The sequence below is a fragment of the Rhincodon typus genome, chromosome 5 (assembly GCF_021869965.1).
Source record: "Rhincodon typus isolate 14 chromosome 5, sRhiTyp1.1, whole genome shotgun sequence".
Lineage (NCBI taxonomy): Eukaryota > Metazoa > Chordata > Chondrichthyes > Orectolobiformes > Rhincodontidae > Rhincodon > Rhincodon typus.
The window spans coordinates 76,939,714-76,946,678 of NC_063336.1; the positions used below are offsets into that span (position 1 = coordinate 76,939,714).

General features: G+C 41.9%; 1 pseudogene; it reads right to left on the reverse strand.

The window, feature by feature from the left end:
• Positions 1–6,119: 6,119 nt before the first annotated feature.
• LOC125483219 lies at positions 6,120–6,238 on the reverse strand (annotated as a pseudogene).
• Positions 6,239–6,965: the final 727 nt, after the last annotated feature.

Here is a 6,965-nt window from a genome sequence, read left to right on the forward strand (position 1 = left end):
AACAAATTGGTGGGCAAATTTAGATCAAAGGGACCATTTGATGAAGAGTCAAAAACTTGATGTGGAATGCTTTAATTTGTTATTAAAGACGAGCAAAGTGGCTGAGGACATTATAGTACCAGTTTTCTTAAGTATCAGAGGGAGCAAGACCTTTGCAATTCTAGGGAGTCTACTGCAACCAGAGAAATCCATGGAGAAGACATCAAGAGGAATGTGAAGTGTTTGGAAATTATTTCACACCTAAACTACTGAAGATTGTGGAAAGTTTCAATTTTTATAAATGGGTACAGCATGCAGGAAAATCCAATGTCCAATTCATAGCCAAAAATAAAAACATTGGTGGAACAATGCAGATTTGGAGCGTTTCTCCAAGATGCCTTGTGGAACCATTTGGTTTGTGGCCCCCTGCATGGAGTCATCCAACGGAAGCTACTAACAATGTGAGACACTGATTTCAAGGCGGCTTTCAAAATTGCTACTTCGATGGAGGTGGCCACCAGTGAAGCATCCAGTTGGCTGATGATGCCCAGGTGCATCAAGTAGTGGATACTCATTACAGTGCAGTACCAACCACAGTATGCAGCCGTTGTGACAAGGGTGGCCATAAGGAGTCAATATGTTGAACTTGAGAAGCCCAGTGCTGCAAATTGCTGAGTACAACCCAAACAACAGAAGAGGAGTCAGAAAGAAACAACTTTGAACTCAATGCATAAGGTACATGCCACCTACCAGGGAATAGGCAGGGAGACGGCTAGGTCTGTGAAAGAAGTAGATGGCCTAGAATTGGCAGAGTTTTGATTAAACATCCTTTAGTATGGGGTGAAATTGATTGTTTCTGGGTCCTTCACAAAGTAGAGGGAAAGACGGTAATATGGAAGTGGATAAGGGTGCAGCAGTGTCCCTGATTCCCAAATAAGTCTATAGAGAGAAGTTGAGCGCCATGGATCAAATAGTAAGTAGGTCTTTTTATTATTTTCATTCACAGGATGAATGCATTGCTGGCTAGGCCAGCATTTATTGTCCATCCCTAACTACCCAGAGGGTAGTTAAAAGTCAACCACATTGCTGTGGGTCTGGAGTCAAAGGCAGGCTAGACCACGTAAGAATGGAAGTTTCCCTCCCTAAAGGACATTAGTGACCCAGAAGGATTTTTCCAAAAATCGACAATGGATTCATTGCTATCATTAGACTCTTAATTCCAGACTTTTATTGAATTCAAATTACACCATCTGCCATGATGTGATTCGAACCTGGGTTCCCAGAACATTATCTGGATCTCTTGAATAACAGTCTAGTGATAATACTCCAAAGAGGAGTATTGAAAAATTTAGAAAGATTGCATAAGCGGGCCCTACAAGTAAAAAGAATGAAATGCAAGTTTTTTAAACACTACATAGAGTACCTGGGCCATGTAATCGATGGCGAGGGACTACGCAATGTGCCCATGAAAATGGAAGCTGTCATGAAGGCTCCTAGATCAGAAAATGTGCCTCAATTTTTGGGACTTGTAAATTACAATAACAAGTTCATGTCTGATCTGACAACCATGCTAGACCCATGCATTGGTTGCTGAGGAAAGGGTGGCTGTGACAATGGACCCAGGAATGTGAGGTGGCTTACCAGTAGATGGGCACTGGCTCTGTCAGTCTACTGTTGAGATCAAAAACTACCAGGCGGAGAAGCACAATAATGCAGGTGCCCTGTCATGGCTCACATTACCGGGGAATAAAGATGTTCCTAACTGGAACCTGAAAATTTTGCACTTTTCCCAGGACAACAAGGTGTCAGTGTCAACAAATCAGGTGTGGAATGCTATCCAGAGTGATCCGATTTTGAGCTAAATAGTGGACTTAGTCCTAAGTGGCAAGACCAGTCGAGGAATTGCCCAAAATTAGACCCTTATGTGTCTGGGAGGTGGGAATTGTCCATATTGGATGGGTGTTTAATGTGCGGGGTTGAGGGTTGTTATTCCTCCCACCAACATGAATGAAATGAAACAGATAGCCAAGAGCTATTTGTGGTGGCCAAAGATGGATTCCTAGATTGAGGAGAAAACAGGATCATGCAAATCCTACACATTAGTAAGGAAAGTACCACTGTTATTTCCCCTCCACCCATGGGAATGACCTAAAACATCATGGCAGTGGATTCACACCAATTTTGCGGGGCCAGTAGAGGAATGGATGTCACTTATGGTTCTGGATGCCCACTCCAAGTGGCCTTTGGTGGCGTTCATGAAGTTGATATCAATAGAAGCAATGACAGACGAACTAGACAAAATATTCGCCAGTTTCGGGAATCCTGAATAAGTCGTGAGTCCACAGCTTGTGGTGCAAGCATTCAAGGAGTACCTGGAAAATCATGGAATCAGATATGTGAGATGGGCTCCATATCACCTGGTGTCAAATGCCTTGACAGAGAGACTTGTATAAACCACGTAGGCAACCTTGAAGACCTTACAGAGAGAGGTTTTGTTAGGATGGCGAATCATCAAGTTTCTCAGCATGCACAGGAGCACACCACATGAGATGACCCAGTGTTTGCTGGCATCCTTAATGTTCAACCACCAGCTGAGAACTATGTTTGAATTACTGTGGCCCGAAGAGATCAGAGATGTGGTAGAGTGAAATCAAGAAGGATAGATGGCCATTTGGGTGGGAAACTCAAGTTTGAGGCCATTCCAAAGATGAGAGGCCATGGTGGCCCAGAAATATACATCTGGAAAAAAATGGATCCTAAAGGAGATGATGGCTCAAACAAGTCTATCATCATAAACAGTACGGACTATGGATGAAATGGTCTGGAGGATACACATAGACCAGCTGGTCACCAAACCTCATCAACAGGAGAAGGTCCCTCAGAATGCCGAACTGGTTCGCATGGGGCAAGTGGTGTAGACTGATCCATGTGTCTCTGAGCCAGGGTTGGTCATACCCAGGGAAGAGATAGCAGCAGTGTCATAGAGCTACAACAGCTAATTAGAGAGGGATGTTTCTACAAAACAACAGGAATTTTCTGAAGCCTGGGAGATTACACCGAAAAACATTCCCGAGGCGAGGAGAGTCATCTAGGAACTGCTATCCCCTGAAAGACTGATCAGATCGATGTGGTATACGGATGGAACACCTTGTGCAAGGTGGGATTGCCATGCTTTTGTAAATATTTCTGATTATACACATATGTTGGCGACAATGCCTGTATAATCTTGATAATTGTTCTATATTGTTATTAATAAGAGTTTTAAAATAAAAGAGGAGGAGGGTTATTTATGTAGCTGGGGGTGCCGCTTCTTTAAGAGAGCTGTTCAGGTAACCTGAAGGGGCAAAGCATGAGTCCAGTTGTAGAATTTTGAGCATCGTCAACAAAGTGTACCTGTTCAGATTTATCATTTGTCTGCCTGGTTCCAAAGGAAGCATAAACGTAAAGAGACTGAGAACTTGCTGCCTGTGTAGGGGATGGAAACAGGGGCAATCAGTAATTTCAGAAGGACATTATTTAGATACTTGAGAGTAATAAACGTGCAGGTAAAATGGTATCAAGCAAGGAAATGGAGCTGACTGAACTGCTGTACAGAAAACCAGCATGGAGTCAATGGGCCGAACAGCCTCCTCCTGTACCATAATGACTTTAAGAAAGTTTATTGTGATACTGCCAAGCTTTCAATAGCTAAGATATGTTATGTAAGGAGTAAGTATTAACATCTGAGTAGTTATTAGACATGTTGGAAAATATGATCAGATACAAACATCAGATGCTGCACAGACAAATGGACAGGCGACAGTGTTGCAATGGAGATTATTATAATTTCATTATATGATACAAAGCCTAGGTGAGCAAACATAAAGTCCCAGTACTGGATTTTCATTACAATGTCAATTTGTCTCATAGCAAGTGAAGTGCTGTTCATTATGTACAACAATGTGCTATTTATTTTGGAAGTACTGTCATTGAAAACGATTTAAAAAAAAATAGTAGACTGACAAACTTCATTTACATTCTGAGCATCTCTGTTATGTTTACAATGGATATTTCTCTCCTCCAGAGAACAGAACACATTTAAGAACATCAAATTATGGATTAATTAGGGCTATTTATTTCAGAATGCTTGCTTTTGGCACATTCATTTGCTGACAGTGCATACCAGGGTGATGACTCTCAGCCAGAATCTTGTTGGAAGCAGCTGTAGCCTTGGTCGACCAGCTCAACTTTGATCTATAAATGCAGTTCCCTACGTTAGTGTTCAAATTTAGAACCTTTGATATGTCTATTAGCACTGATGGTAGCTGAAGCTGCAACAGAGGAGAGAGAAGGAATATCACACATAGCATTCACTCTCAGCTGCTCTGAGAATCCACAAGTGCCAATGCCATTTCCAGGATTTTGGTTTCAGAAGTCACTGCTCTGCATAGACCTCAGAGGTCGGCTGAAAAGAAAAAAATACAAAAGATTTTTAACGAAAAGGTGTTCAGGGGTTTAGCCTGCTTCCCTGGTGTGAAATCCAGCGGTGAAGCCCACTCCTGTTATTATTGAGATTGCATTGCTTACACTAACTCATCTTATCAGCCATCAATAAATGGTCATAGTCAGGTCCCACAGTCCATGTTTGAGAACATAAAGTCCTGGCTTAGGAAGCACAAAGAACAATAAAAGAAAGAACTACAGCTTGCATGATAAAGGTGCTATATAAATGCAAAGTTGTGATGGAATGCTTGTCTAAACCATAGCCAGTAAACAATTGACACCAAACCCAATGAGGTATGAAGAAAGGAGCCTTGGGGAGACAAACGTTGGAGGAATTGAAAGTCATGGAGATTGGAGCCAAGGTGGACAGCCCAGAAATCATGTGAAGAGTTGAATTGGAAAGCAACAAGGTCATTAATAAGAATTTTAAACATTTCTTAAGCATGAACACAGATGAGTGATCCATTGTGTATACCTAGTTCTTAATTTATGTATTTTAGAATCTCCCCTTCAATTTTAGAATTCAATTTGGAATTTTATGAATTAATATCTAATGAATAAAATGGGATGAGTGCAATTAAGGAGGTTTAGAGCCTGGCTGCACTACGGAGAAGGTTAGAGCTAAGACAGTGATTTTGGCCTTCCCACTGTCATACTGGTTGCTAAGAATAAACCTTCCATTGTAACCTAGTTCCAGCACTGCAGAATGGTATGGCAGAGAAGGAGCCCATTGGCTTGTACAGATTCTTGAAAAGAACTACCTGACTAGATTCATCCTCCAGCTTTTATTCTCTAGCCTCACAAAGCTTACCTTTCCAAATACCTAGCCAGTTCCCTTTGAAAATTACTCTTGAGCCTACTTCCACCAACTTTCCAGGAAGCATATTCCAGATCACAACAAATCACTGCATTAAAATAAAAACTTTGGATCATATCTCTGGTTGTTTTACATTCCCCACTGGCTTAAACCTATGTCGCTTGATTACCAACACTTTGGACGTGACAAACAGTTTTTCCTTATTCCCTCCACCAGCACTCTTCAAAATTTTGAACACTTCTACTAAATCTCCTGACCTGCCCTGAATGAACACTGCAGTTTCTTTGGGCTTGTTATATATCTGAAGTCATGTGTGTCTGGGTCTTTTTTAGTAAAACAGCTCAGCAGCCTTACATTCTTGCTGAAAAGATAGACATTAAACAAGGTGTTCCAACTGAGGACAAACCCCAGTGATTTAGGAGAGCATACCATCACTTCTTTTGTGCTCTATATATCTTTTGTTGACAGCTTTCTCAATATGTCCTGTCACCTTCAAAAATGTATGTATATACACCTCCAGATCCCTCCAGTACTGCACCCATCTTTAAATTATGCTATTTAACTTAAATTTTATCACCTTTTTCCTAAGTCATAATGAATCATTCATACTTCCTATTAACTAGACTTATGGGAGGAGAATGCCAGAAGGCACATTAAGATTCTGACAGTCATTGTTGCCTGAAGTGTACTCAATAGACTGAAAGAGATGATAGGGCTGGTGTTCGTAGAATCATAGAATCCCTACAGCGTGGAAACACGCCCTTCAGACCAACAGTCCACACCAACCCTCAGAGCATTCCACCCAGAACCCATCTCCCTATACCCCGCCCCCCCCAATAAAAGCCGACTGCACCTGGTATTCCCAGGAGGTCTCCCATCCAAGTACTAACCAGGTCTGAGTTTACTTAATTTCTGAGATCAGATGAGATCACGCACTTTCAGGCTAATAGGGCCAGGGGTATTTTCAGACTAGTATGGCCATAGGTATTTCAGACTAGTATGGCCGTAGGTATTTTCTTGTCACAGTGTTTTGATTTGCCGATCCCACATCTCTCTCTCTGGAGATAGTAGGAACTGCAGATGCTGGAGAATCCTTTTCTGATGAAGGGTCTAGGCCCGAAACGTCAGCCTCTCTGCTCCTATGATGCTGCTTGGCCTGCTGTGTTCATCCAGCCCTGCACCTTGTTCTCTCTCTCTCGCTCTCTCTCTCTCTCTCTGGATTCTTGTACACCAGTGCTTCTTTATGCTCCAGGATCATCATTAGCAGGAACACATCTTCCTGGTTCAAGAATATCAGAAAGGAGAAAGAAAAGGAGGCATCAATTATTGTATTCCTTATATTGAAGACTGTTGGCTGCTTCACTCCAGCAAAGTTTGCCTGCTAAGTGAAGAGAAATTGAAAAATTCACTGTCTTCCTCAGCCTGCAATTAGACTTAAAGACCGACTTGACTGATAACAGAAAAGTAGAAGTGTTACACAGAGAAGGAGGCCAATCAGCCCGTTTTGACTGCTGCAGCTCTTCCAATGAGCATCCTTTCCAACTGCCCATTTCCTGCTCTTCCCTAGCACATTATCTCTATCCAAATAAGCATCCAACGTCCTCTTGAATTTCTCAATTGAACCTGCTTTCATTGCACTTCTAGGCAGTGTATTCCAGACTGAAACTACCTGCTGTGTGATTACATT